The sequence below is a fragment of the Rattus norvegicus genome, chromosome 2, assembly GCF_036323735.1.
Source record: "Rattus norvegicus strain BN/NHsdMcwi chromosome 2, GRCr8, whole genome shotgun sequence".
NCBI classification, from domain to species: Eukaryota; Metazoa; Chordata; class Mammalia; order Rodentia; family Muridae; genus Rattus; species Rattus norvegicus.
In genome coordinates this window covers 244,302,316-244,315,671 of record NC_086020.1, presented here as the reverse complement: position 1 = coordinate 244,315,671, position 13,356 = coordinate 244,302,316, and the positions used below count along the sequence as shown (strand labels likewise).

General features: G+C 43.6%; 1 protein-coding gene across 3 annotated transcripts in view; it reads right to left on the bottom strand.

Moving 5' to 3' along the window:
• Pigk (phosphatidylinositol glycan anchor biosynthesis, class K) overlaps positions 1-13,356 on the bottom strand; it is an 85,467-nt gene that overhangs the window by 59,723 nt on the left and 12,388 nt on the right. The gene's annotated exons all lie outside the window — the stretch shown is intronic.

Here is a 13,356-nt window from a genome sequence, read left to right as displayed (position 1 = left end):
CAAAAGAATTGTGAAAACTAATCTTTACATAAAGCCCCAAGGTCAACAGATACGGCTCATGCATAAGAAGTAGAAATTCTAGTCAACCTTTCCCTCATTAAAAATAACTGAATTTTCACTGAGGCAGCAGAGCCTTACCTGACTCTCGAGTTATAAAATGCATTAGGAGGGTAAACTCAAAGCAGAGAACAGGCATTCTGACATGGACTTACCCACAGAACCTGGTGTACGTTAACCTTTTCCATGGAACAAAGGGAAGCTAAAGGAGCTATACCAGACAAACATTTTAACTTTCCAGAATATCTAACATCCCCGAAAGTGGAAGACTCCACACTAAACTATGATCTTCCGAAGACTTTAACTTTCAGACCTGTAAGCATGAAATCTGCAGCCCTAGTCTGTGCAAGCGGTGCAGCCAGGCACGGAGCCAACCGGAACTGCACCACGCCGGGCCACATCCCTCAGGAATGCTAGCCACCATCATTTCTCCCTCAGTCAAAACCCCTCTTACAGATGTCTGGCTGTGATTACAGAGAGGGCTATTTATAATGTCTACGGGTTCCAAGCCCTACCACTAACATTCAGAACGCTTGTTTTCACTGACCTTTCTGTTCTTTCTGTTCTTCCCAAGCCACTAACCAGACAGACTTCAAACGATTCAGGTCCCCAATAAGGCACTGTATCTCACGGTCTGTTTTATTGCCTCCAGGACAAGAATGCATCATCAACCTGCATCATTGCTTGAGGATACAAGCCGATGGAGGACTCCACTGTACCTGTCCTGGTCACCACCACCTGGTCAGGCCTGTTGATATTTAACAATTAAATGAGTCAAGTATTTTCATTTTTGAAAACCTGAAGAGGAAATTGGTCCTACCACTGAAACTATTCTACGTATACTTGAGCTCGCCAGCACAGGGGAAACCAACATGGTGGTATATGTAATTAATTTAGCAGACACAGCAAGAAGAAAATGTTCCGCTGCATATGTTCCAAATACATTAAAGTCCGAGCCTGAGACACTGTGATCTCTCAGGGAAGATTTCTCCTCTGGAAGCAGTCCAATCCTGCCCATGCAGTATCAGCCCGCCAGCTGCTACACCTCTAAACTGCAAACGTGGTTTCTCTTTATAACTTAGGAAGGCCGTTAGTTTACATCAAGTTATTAATAAATCACATAAGTTTCACTAAACAAGACAGAACTGATACACACATGTAAAAAAGTGAGAAAAAGTGAGACTTATTTAGGCCATACTTTGTTCAGAGTTAATTTCTATGAAATGAAGTGATTCCATATCAATCACAGTATATGTAATCCATATTTTTCTCAGAGATAAGTTTGAGCCTCAGTGTAAGTACTATGACCCTTGATTAAATATCATCAATATATCAGAAAAATAATTTTACTAGTAACAACATAAATGAGTAACAAGTTGAAAGACAATAGATTACAAAGGTTTCGAAGTATAATGACATAGTAACTCACTGTTCAGAGCTTAGAAAATATTCAAAACTGACTTTCTGATGAAATACAAATTTCTCTTTTGTCCAGATATTTAAACTTTTGTGTAACAACACTTAATACACTACTTGGGCTTACAATTCTAACGACAGACTAAAGATGGAAATTGTAAATCAATTCCAATAAATTAGCAAGCTAGCACTGTTGTGAAAACCTTACTTCTGTTTGGAGGATGAGCGTGACAGGACTTTGCTAAAGCAAAGTATCTGCTGGCCTATGCCGCAGAGGGCTGTCAGTCCAGGCCCATGTGCACAGAAGTGTTTCAGTCTGGGTCCTCGTGACACAGAGGGGTGGGTCTGGGCCTGCGTCTACTGTTTTCCTTATTTTGGCAACTACTCTACCAATCCTAACTTGCTGACATAGACAGTGTCTCTCCACACTATTATACTGTACACTGTATAACCGAGAGTCCTCAGTGCCTGCGGTTCAATCAGGCTGTGTATTTAGGTGAGTTCTGCCCATCTGAATCCCTGAGTGACAGCTTGTAACAATCAGCAGTCCACTGGCTGACTCCCTGTCTTCCCTGGAGGCCAGTTTAGCATCACAGCAGGGATTTCAACCCGCACTAACTGGATCACTAAGAAGAGACACAGAGACACAGACACTGAAGGGCAGCTTCTGTAAACACAAGGTCCCCTGCCTCATTAAGAGAATAGAGAACTCATCACACACAAGCCAGCTGTAGGAGGAGACGTGTCTCGTGTCTCGCAGTCGGGAGCCTCAGCTGCCTCAGCTGCCTCACGTGAGGACACAGCTCTCACACCTAACTCTTCTCCAGCCACAGCTAACACTCCTCCACAAAACAAAGCATATGTAACGTGGCAACGTAAAGAAACAGGACCTTTCAAATTGTAGGGCGAGTCAGCTCTCTGGAGGCTGTCTTGAGACACATCTGCTTTATTTCTACAGCCATGTTCTCTAGTCAGTAAAATCAGGATTAGGAGGGAGCCTTGCAGCATCTGCTGACCTGGAGGCACATGGTGTGCTCACTACTTTATGTGGCTACCACCCCACCAGCAGGACTTCTGTTTGCTCAGATGAAAGTGAAAACACAGCAAACTGCTGAAACTTCTTTCCTCATCGTATGCATCACTGGATGCCCTGACTGAATCTGTGTAGACATTTTAATGACTATGATCACCATACAAATAAAAAAAATTTTTTTAGATTTTTTTATTTTTATTTATCTGAGTACACTGTTGCTGTCTTTAGACACACCAGAAGAGGTCATCAGATCCCATAATGGATGGTTGTGAGCCACCATGTGGTTGCTGGGAATTGAACTAACGACCACTGGAAGAGCAGTCAGTGCTCTTAACCACTGAGCCATCTCTCCAGCCCGCAAATAAATTTTAAAACATCATTTTTAAAAAGGAAGAAATCCAACTATATACAAATGTGTGTGGTGCAATGATGACTTAAATAAATACTTTCCCAAGTCTTGTCCTGGCAAATACTGGGGCCCAGAGCATCCTTTTGGGTGACTGTCTATTCCTTACTGAATGTGCCCCTCAATGCAACCAGTAACCAATGGGTCTACATGACATTTAGACAGACGGAGCTCTCAAAGTCTAGAGTACGAATCTGAAATTTCAAAAGACATAAAATCTTACTTATAATAGACTGGCACTGCCTTATTAAAATGTTTTCATTGAATAAAACAAATAATTGATACTGTTCAAAATAAAACTGCTTTATATTCTATAGGCATGCTACAATCAAATACTTCCTTGAAGACGATCTGTAACTAATGCAGCTGGTGTTCTGTTCAACACCACCATGAGAGCGGGAATAGCAGCTGAACTGAGCTCATGGGTCCCTGAACTCTCTTTGCTGCCTCTGAGGTGCTGCCCTCTCCCTACAGGCAGTCGATCACGCACTCTGCTGCAGCTCTAGTAATGACTGCTGGACCAAGGAAGGTCAGGCACTGACAGCCTGAACTCAAGGTATCTATTTGTATGCTGTATCTTCCTCTTCTATCTTCCTTCCGCACTCTTAACTCTTACCACCAACACAACACAGTAACCCTAGCACACACACGGACAACAGAGGCCGTTCTGAATGGCTGGCCTTGCTAGACTGTGTACGCCAGTCATTCTGTGCTCACAGTGTCGGAGGTAAACATGCAAAACCAGGCATGGCAGCAATGGAAACCCCAGCAGATGGAGGGAGCAGCAGGAGGATCAAGAGGCCAGCGTCATCCTCAGCTACACCTCAAGTTACTGGACAATCTGAACTACAAGAGACCCGTGAAGAAAAAGTCCGAGTGCAGGGAGAGAAACAGAGAGAACGAGGGGAAGATAGAAAGAGGGGAGTCTCACAACACACTGCAGACAGAAGTCATCGGTAGCACAGGGACAGCAAATGTCATCAGGAGAACAGAGCAGCCTTGTTACAGGCTCATGCACAACCAAGTCACAACAACAAGCTTTTATCAAGTGCTGGGTGAGGCTTGGGCACTGCACTAAAACGGTGAGCTTATCTCCCCATCACTGTCTTTACGATCCTCTCAAACCTGGGCTGTCGTCTCCACTAAAGGCAGTGTGAAGCTACAGCACAGAGCGCTAATGCCGTGCCCTGGGCCACGTGGCTCGAACGCAGTGGAGCCTGACTGTAGTCACCAATTCTGTTAAGGTGAACAACTCTGTGATAGCCTGAAACTCTATTAACTTAATTTAGAAAGATTTAATATGTTCATCTTATATTGATAACCGAATTGACCATGATGATTAAGTTAGATGCAGGAACATGTTGTGACTGTTAATATTCATGACGCATAATGAAAATAAAATAGGCCCTGGAAAATCTAAATGAAACTATCCATAAGTCTTAAAAAAAAAAAACAAACTCAAATCTAAGACTAAAGCCGGGCGGGCACTATGGCACACCTGTAATTCCAGCACCTAGAAATGGTAGCAGGAGGGTCAGGCCTTCAGGAGTTCAGGATGGTCAGGAGGGTCAGGAGTTTAGGAGGGTCAGGAGGGTCAGGAGTTGAAGGTCACTGTTACTATTCTCACAGCAAGAAAATCCAAAGTTTCTCCAAGCTGTCTCTATGGATAACAATGGCTGAGAGTCTGAACAGGTGCTTCTCATATGGTATTATTTTCTTCTTTTTCTCCTTTTTGTGTGTACTTGTGTGTGATGTGTGTGTTTGCATGTACCCATGTTAACAGTGTGTACTTGTGTGTGATGTGTGTGTTTGCATGTACCCATGTTAACAGTGTGTACTTGTGTGTGATGTGTGTGTTTGCATGTACCCATGTTAACAGTGTGTACTTGTGTGTGATGTGTGTGTTTGCATGTACCCATGTTAACAAGGACAGGAGTACCTGAGTGTCGTTCATAAGCATGTGTGTGTGTGTGAGCATGTGGAAATATGGGTGGGCTACCATGCCCATACCACATTTATGTGGGTTCTGGGGAATCTGAACTCCAGGCCCATGGGAAGTGCTTTAACCACTGAACTATCCTCCCAGGCTTCATTTACTTTTTAAATAAGACAGAATACATAAAACACCGGGAATGAAGTGCACTGAACCACTGACCTGCTCTTTAATGCAACAATGTATCAAATAGGGGAAAATTCAGCAGGAATAATGCAAAATAGGAGCCATCACAGACCAATCCCAATTAAATGTAATTCAACAAAGCGTTTTTAAGTGACATGGCTGTGTTCACTGACATGAATTTGACATAACCATTCCACAGTATTTGTTCCGGCACTGATACAAAATTTTACCATAATTATGAATTTTAGATTCCCCATTTTAAAAAGATCACAGAAAGATTGGATTGTTTGTGGCATAAAAATGAAAATAAGATTATACAAATTAACTACTGTACTTTATTTCCAGGCAGTAAGAGAGAAAACTGATTTGGGTTGAGAAATGAATAGTTCCTTGGATGCTCTAAGCAGATCCTGATGAACGTAATAACCAAATTAGATGTAAATGAAAGAGAGGAGTTGTGGATAAGGAACTGGGTAAGTCCCTGAGTGCACTGCTCAGGACACACTAACTAGGTCACACACTGAGACCCTCTTACAGTGTGGCCACAGGAAAGCAGGGGCACTGGCAGAGGGGAGGCTGGAAGCAAGAGCTAAGTTTACCCAGTGACAGCCACCACAGTGGTCCTTTCATACACTGGTGTTTAAATGGCTTTCCCACATGCACCCAAAAGGCACGATCAGCAGATCAAAACACTTGAATATCTTTACTTAGCATAGTAAGAGTAGAAGAACATAGACAGAACTAGCTGAGGGTGTGTGTGTGTGTGTGTGTGTGTGTGTGTGTGTGTGTGTGTGTGTAATGGGGTTAGACCATTTTCTCCTGAAACCTCAGAAGCACATTAGTGAACAGTCCCTTAAGATCTTATTGTCTTTTGCTTCTACCTTTCAGAAGCTCACTGTGATTATCTGGCTATGCAGAGCACACCGTAAGCCCAGACCTAGGATTGCAGGGACAGGAGAATTTCAAGTCTGCCTAGTGAGATCCTGTTTTAAAAAAAAAGAAAAGACAAGACAGTTTAAGTAAATTAGGTTTACTTAGTAAGGAGTTTTCCAAAATAATATATTGAATTCCCTGACCAAGCCTTACTCATAAAGACAATTTTAAATGTGAATTAAGGGATGAGTGTAAGAATGTAACATCAGGGAATCTCAATGATTTGATTAACCTCTCATTCATACTTAGACAAATTCTCAGAAACATGAATTTTTGTGAAATATCTTTGCTCTGAGGAGATCAAATTATATTCACACATCTTAGTTCCCCTGTCCTCTCAATGCTCCAAAGAGTAGGATATAACATGCTAGAAAAAGAAAGAATGTTCCAGGAAAAACAATCTCAGAAATGTCTTAGAAATACTTAGCAGCACTTTCTATGGAGACATGTGAAGGCGGTCTGACTTACTGTGCACTCACTGCCATACCTCCCAGCCAGGGCATAGCTTGCTCCCCATCTCCTCCTTCCACCTATGCCAGCCTCGTCTGAAATCACAGACTGGTAAATGTGAACAGCAGAGGCTCTAGATGCATAGAACCATCCTGCAGCTGACAGCACGGGACATGTGTGTCTGTGGGAGTGAGCAGGGAGAAAGTCCTTGTGAGTGTGACTCTGTATGTGTGTGTGTGACTCTGTGTGTGTGTGTGTGTCAGTGTGAGAGTGTGTGTGTGTCAGTGTGAGTGTGTCAGTGTGTGTCAGTCTGAGTGTGTCAGTGTGTGTGTCTGTGTGTGTGACTGTGTGTGTGTCAGTGTGAGAGTGTGTGTGTGTCAGTGTGAGTGTGTCTGTGTGTGTGTCTGTGTGTCAGTATGAGAGTGTGTGTGTGTCAGTGTGAGTGTGTCTGTGTGTGTGTCTGTGTGTGTGACTCTGTATGTGTGTGTGACTCTGTGAGTGTGTCAGTGTGAGTGTGTCAGTGTGTGTGTGTGTCTGTGTGTGTGACTCTGTATGTGTGTGTGACTCTGTGTGTGTGTGTGTCAGTGTGAGTGTGTCAGTGTGTATGTGTGTCTGTGAGAGAGTCACCAGGTATGGGGAGGAGGGAGAGAAGGAAGAAAGGAAGGAGTGGGAGAAGCAGGAAGAGGAGGGATTAAAAAATCTTCCAGAAATTTTCTTTTTGGTCCTGCAGGAGATAGTCAGGCATGAGGGAAGAAGACTCACAATAGATATTCACTCTCACTAAACAATCAATGGCCCACTGGAGCTCGCATCTAAGCTTTCAGGGTTCTTAAAAGGGAAGAAACAAATGTAGAGATTATGACCCTGAGAAGCCCCAAAATACTTTCTTCTCGATCGTTATCATCTCTCCAGCCCAGTCTAATTACAGTCACATAATTAAGTAAAGATCTTTGCATAAAGAGCAATCATTGCCTTTAACAGAGTTACAGAGCGGTAACCAGAATGCAGGCACGAGCCAAGCTTTCCTGTGTCCTCCTCACACAGCGCTCTAGACGTCTCTCTAGAAGGATGAACATGAAAATGCAATACAATCTGTGGAAATCAGGAGCGAGGCCAGGGGAGACCGCCGCTGCAGATGCTGATGGAGCATGGGAGAGGCTATGAGTGTGATCCCTGGCACCTGAGAGGAAAACCACAGACAAGGTCTTGCAGAGACCTTTTATATCAATACAAACCTGGAAAACACAGAAGACTCCACTTGGGGCTGATGCGACTTGGTTACCCTGTGTTTTGCCTACATGCATCACTGAAAACAACCCAGCTTACAACTTCCACCTTTTACATCCAGCCATTCTGACAGAGGTAAGGTGGACTCTCAGTCATTCTGATTTGCATTTCCTGACGGCTAAGGATGTTGAGCATTTTTAAACTGCTTACTGGTCACTAGAAATTCCTCTGTTGAGAATTCTCTGTTCAGGTCTCTACCCCATTTTTTTTTTTCTAAACTGGGTTATTTGGGTTGCTGGTGTTTAACTTCTTGAGTCCTTTATACATTTTGGATATAAGTCCCCTGTTGGATGTAGTGTTGGTAACAATATTTCCCATTCTACTGTTTTGTTCTATTGACAGTGTCCTTTACCTTACAGAAGCACTTTAGTTTCACAAGGTTCCATTTATCAATTGTTGGTCTTAGTGCCTGGGCTGTTGGTGCTCTGTTCAGGAAGTTGTCTCCTGTGCCGATGTGTTAAGGCTGTTCCCCACTTTCTCTTCTATCAGGTCCAGTGCATCTGGTTTTATGTTGGGGTCTTTAATCCACTTGGATCTGACTTTAGTGCAGGGTGACAGATATGGATCTATTTGTATTCTTCCACATGTTGACATCCAGTTGGACCAGCACCAGTTGTTGAAGATGCTTTCTTTTTTCCACTGTACAGTTTTGGCTTGTCAAAAATCAAGTGTATGTAGGTGTGCGGGTTTATTTCTGGGTCTTTGATTCTATTCTATTAATCAACCTGTCTGGTTTTATGCCAGTAACCATGCAGTTTTTACTACTGTTGCTCTATACTACAGCTTGAAATCAAAGACGGCGATGCCTCCAGAAGTTCAGGATGGTTTTAGCTATCCTGGGTTATCTCTCCACATAAGTTTTCAAGGTCTATAAAGAATTGTGCTGGGATTTTGATGGGCATTGCATTGAATCTGTAGACTGCTTTTGGTAGGATGGCCATTTTTACTATGTTAATCCTATCAATCCACAAACATGGGAGATCTTTCCATCTTCTGAGATCTTTGATTTCTTTCTTCAGAGACTTGAAGTTCTTACCATACAGATCTTTCACTTGCTTGGTTAGAGTCACCCCAAGATATTTTATACTATTTGTGGTTATTGTGACGGGTGATGTTTCCCTAATTTCTTTCTCATCCATTTTATTGTTTGTATTAAAGAAGCTACTGATCTTTTTTTCTTTTTTAGTTAAGTTTGTATTCAGCCACTTTGCTGAAGGTGTTTGTCAGCTGTAGGAGTTCTCAGGTAGAATTTTTGGGGTCGCTTATGTATAGTATCATATCATCTGTGAATAGTGACAGCACATGCTGGTGAGGATGTGAAACAAGGTAGCACTCCTCCATTGCTGTGGGAATGGAAACTTGTACAACTGCTCTGGAAATCAATTTGGTGTTTTCTCAGAAAATTAGGAATAGTTCTACCTCAAGACCCAGCTAATACTACTCCTGGGCATATACTCCCCAAACTACCACAAGGACACTTGTGGAACTATGTTCACAGCACCTTTACTTGTAATAGCCAGAAACTGGAAACAACCTAGATGTTCCTCAGTTCAAAAATAGATAGAGAAAAATGTGGTACACTTACATAATGAATACTGCTCAGCTATTAGAAACAAAGATATCATGAATTTGCAGGCTAATGGATGGACCTAGAAAGTATCACCCTGAGTGAGGTAACCTAGACCCAGAAAGGCACGTATGGTATCTACTCACTTATGAGTGGGTATTAGCCATAAAGTACAGGATAACATGCAGCAAGCCACAGACCCAAAGAAGCTAAGTAACAAGGAGGACCTAAGGGAGGATGCTTGAATCTCACTCAGAGGGGGAATAAACATCCAAAGTAGATGGAGGGAGAAACTGGCGGGGAGAGGGAGTGGAGAGGAGAATTGGGGTGGGGATCAGGTATGGGAGGTGGGGGACTGGAAAAAAGGACAGAAATCATAGGGGGCATTTCTGGGATGAGTCCGAGACCTAGGGGAGGCAGGAGTCTATGGGGGTGACCCTAGCTGAGACTCCTAGCAGTGGGGGATATGGAGCTTGAAGTGGCCTCCTCCTGCAGTTAGGTGGAACTTCCAGTGAAGGGATAGGGACACCAATCCACCCATAAATCCTTCGGCCCAAAAGAAGACTTACAGAGTCAACTAAGTTATGCCCATGGAAGCTCAGAGACTGAACTACCAACCAAAGAGCATGTTTGGGCTGGACCCAGGCCAACCACACACTGTAGCAGATGTATACAGTTTGGTCTTCGAGTGGGTCCCTAACAGTTGAGGGAGGGGCTTACTCTGACTCTGTTGCCTGCCTTTGGATCCCTTCCCCTTAGCTGGGCTGCCTTGTCTGGCCTCAGTGGGAGGAATGTGCTTACTCCCGCTGTGAGTCGATGTATCAAAGTAGGCTGGTACCCATGGGGGCCTGTCCTCTGAACAGAGGGAGAAGGGGGGGGGATGAGGGTAGGAGTAGGAGGAAAGGAAAAAGGGGAGTTTTGATCAGGATGTAACATGAATAAATAAACAAATTTTTAAAACATTTTTTCAAAGCTTCCACCTTTTCATGACCTGATTTTCAACATTAAGGCTCTGGAAGTAATAGCACAGTTAATGATTCAGTCCGAGCCAGGTAATGCGGGAGTTGCACAATCAAATTAAAAAGATGACAGGCTGACTAAGGAAAGGAGACACTGGAAAGGAGAAAGAGCTGGGTTGAGACAACCACAAACATGCACCCCATCTCTATCCACAACCTTGCCCAAGACACAAGAGGTCACTGAAGCCTGATGATGCTGTGAGAAGGATAAAGCACAGGAAGCAAATGGTTGTAGCAGGCCCAGCAAGGAACGCCTTGAGTGACAGGTGCGTCTTCCCCTGCTGACTGTTCAGGACTCCTCTGACCAATCCGATTTCTCCATATCTGAGGGCACCACAGTGAGAAACGAGGGATGAGGCACAGTGAGCCAGACACTCGCACTCTTGGCTCACACACTCTGCATTGTCTCCTTGATGCTTTGGTACCAACCTGAAGTCATCACCTTGCCCATCTCTTCGTAGTCTGGCCTAACTCTCTAACAAAGCAACAACTGAAACAGGTCACCTGCTGCCGGGATCAACACTGCGAGCACTGCCAACTGCCTCCCTGTCTGAGGTACATCGCATCACCCTTCACTTTACACAGTTGGAAACACTGGGCTTAAATTTATTGCTAAAGCAATCATTAAATCACCATTATATTAATTGGACTGTTAAAATGCTCGGAAAAAAAAAGAGAGAACACTGACCGAAACACCAGTAGGTTACTATAGGAGAGTACCAGACGGAAAATAAAAACAAGTGGTTGCTTCCAGGGACTAAACCACTACCCAAGGACTGTACATGGACTGACCCTGGGCTCCAACTGCATATGTAGCAGAGAATAGCCTAGTAAGAGCACCAGTGGAAGGGGAAGCCCTTGGTCCTGCCAAGACTGAACCCCCAGTGCAGGGGAATGTTGGGGAGGGGGGTAAGGGAGATGGATGGGGGAATACCCGTATAGGGGAAGGAGAAGGGAGGGGGCGCTTATGGACAGGAAACCAGGAAGGGGAATAACATTTGAAATGTAAGTAAGGAAATATAATCTACTTAAAAAAAAACAAAACAAGTAGTTGAGTTGTTCTCATTGAAAGCTCTGAAGACTGACTTCCTGTTTTCATGGTATTTAGGTCATTGCTTACTACAGTAAAGCAAGTCTGTGAGGTGCGCACACAAGAACTTCATAAACACTTTGCTGACCTGAAAAGTCACTTTCCTCTCTAGAACACACTTTCTCAGAATAAGAGTGTTTCATTGGACTATTAATTCTGAGGACTTCAGAGACAATTTCTATCCTAAAATTTTAATTATTGAAATTGTCAACTCTTTTTACTTCTAGGTACAAAGATTTTTAAGAAAGAAGCTATGTATAGTTCTGAGAAAAATAATTGTATCGCCTAATCACTGAAATTCAACAGGCTGCTAGAAGAAGCCACAAAAGCTGGACTGCACATGTGTCGATAAAGTTAGAAAAACGTGTCTGGAGAAAGGTATTATAATATGAACAAAAAAGATAAAGCACTCTACTAAAGATGTTTAAGAGAAAAATAGAAAAGTATAAGACTTAATTCAATGACTGCTCCACGTGATTAAGTGATAAGCCTGTTCATACCCAGAAGCCCTCTGGGTTAGTCTCCCAGTCCACTACAAGGCCAAGCACAGTGCCAAGGAGCAAAGCTGTCGGGGACAGGCATCAGACAGAGACGACAGAACAAGGTCGGTGTTGCTCTTGGTTTACATTACTCCAAGAGGAAGTCTCTCTCTTTAGCACGGCACCACACTCGGAGACTGGCGAGTGTGCAGACTCTAGTCCATGACCATGGGGTGCTCATCCTAGCAGGACATCTTTACCACCCCTTTGTCCTACTTTCCTTCTGTTGCTGTGATCAACACTGACCAAAACCAAACAAGGGAGAAGGCTCTATATGGCTGACAACTTCCAGTCCTCAGGGAGCTGAGGCACAGGCTCCAGAGTGCAGCCTGGAGACAGAACTGGGCTATGGAGAGTCTTGCTGGCTTGTTCCCGTGGCTCTAGCTTGTTCAGCCTACTTTCTTATACAACTCAGCACCTCCTACAGTGAGGTGGGCCCTCCCACATCAACTATTAATAAAAAAACAATCCTACACACATGCCCACAGGCAATCTGATTAAGACATCTTCTCAATGGAAGTTCTCAGATGATTCTAGACAGTGTCAAACTGACAAAAGAAAACTATCCAGATACCCTTCCAAGACTTGGGGAAGAACATCACAGAAAGGGGACATCATAGGAGGGTGACAGGAGGAGCACTAATGCCTGTGGGAGGAGTGCCAAGGAGCACTATTTTCTGTGAGAGGAGCACTGTTTTCTGGACATGACATGACCACTGCAGTCAGGAAGGCATACAGCTGTGCTTACATGCACAAGATGGAATGTGTCAACATTCTGTCAAGGCTGGGGGAAGGACTCCATTCATGAAGCCCACTCCCTAAGTTAACTACAGGCTATTAATGTTTGCTGAAGGAGGAAGAGACATTTTACTAAATAGTATAGCCACAAGCCACCCTCTGGTAAAGAACTCACCTCTGCTCATTCAAGTAACTCTGATCAAACTCAATGTGTCACAAAAAAAAGAAAGAAAGAAAGTAAAAGGGGGCTACTTAGAAAGAAAGCATTCAGTGGGAAGGGAAGAGAAATAAAAGATGGCTTTGGATTGAACAGGATTGAAATACATTGTGTGTGTGTGTGTGTGTGTGTGTGTGTGTGTGTACACATATGTGTGTATGCTTGTATGTGTACATATGTGTGTTTGTGTGTATACAGAAGACAGTGTGTGTGTACAAACAGAACAATGTGTGTGTGTACAGAGGACAGTGTGTGTGTGTGTACAGAGAACAGTGTGTGTGTGTACAGAGAATAGTGTGTGTGTACAGACAGAGAACAATGTGTGTACATGTGTGTACAGTGTGTGTGTACAGAGAGTGTGTGTGTACAGAGAGTGTGTGTGTACAGAAGAGAATAGTGTGTGTGTACAGAGAACAGTGTGTGTGTACAGAGAGTGTGTGAGAACAGTGTGTGTGCACAGACAGAGAACACTGTGTATGTGTGTA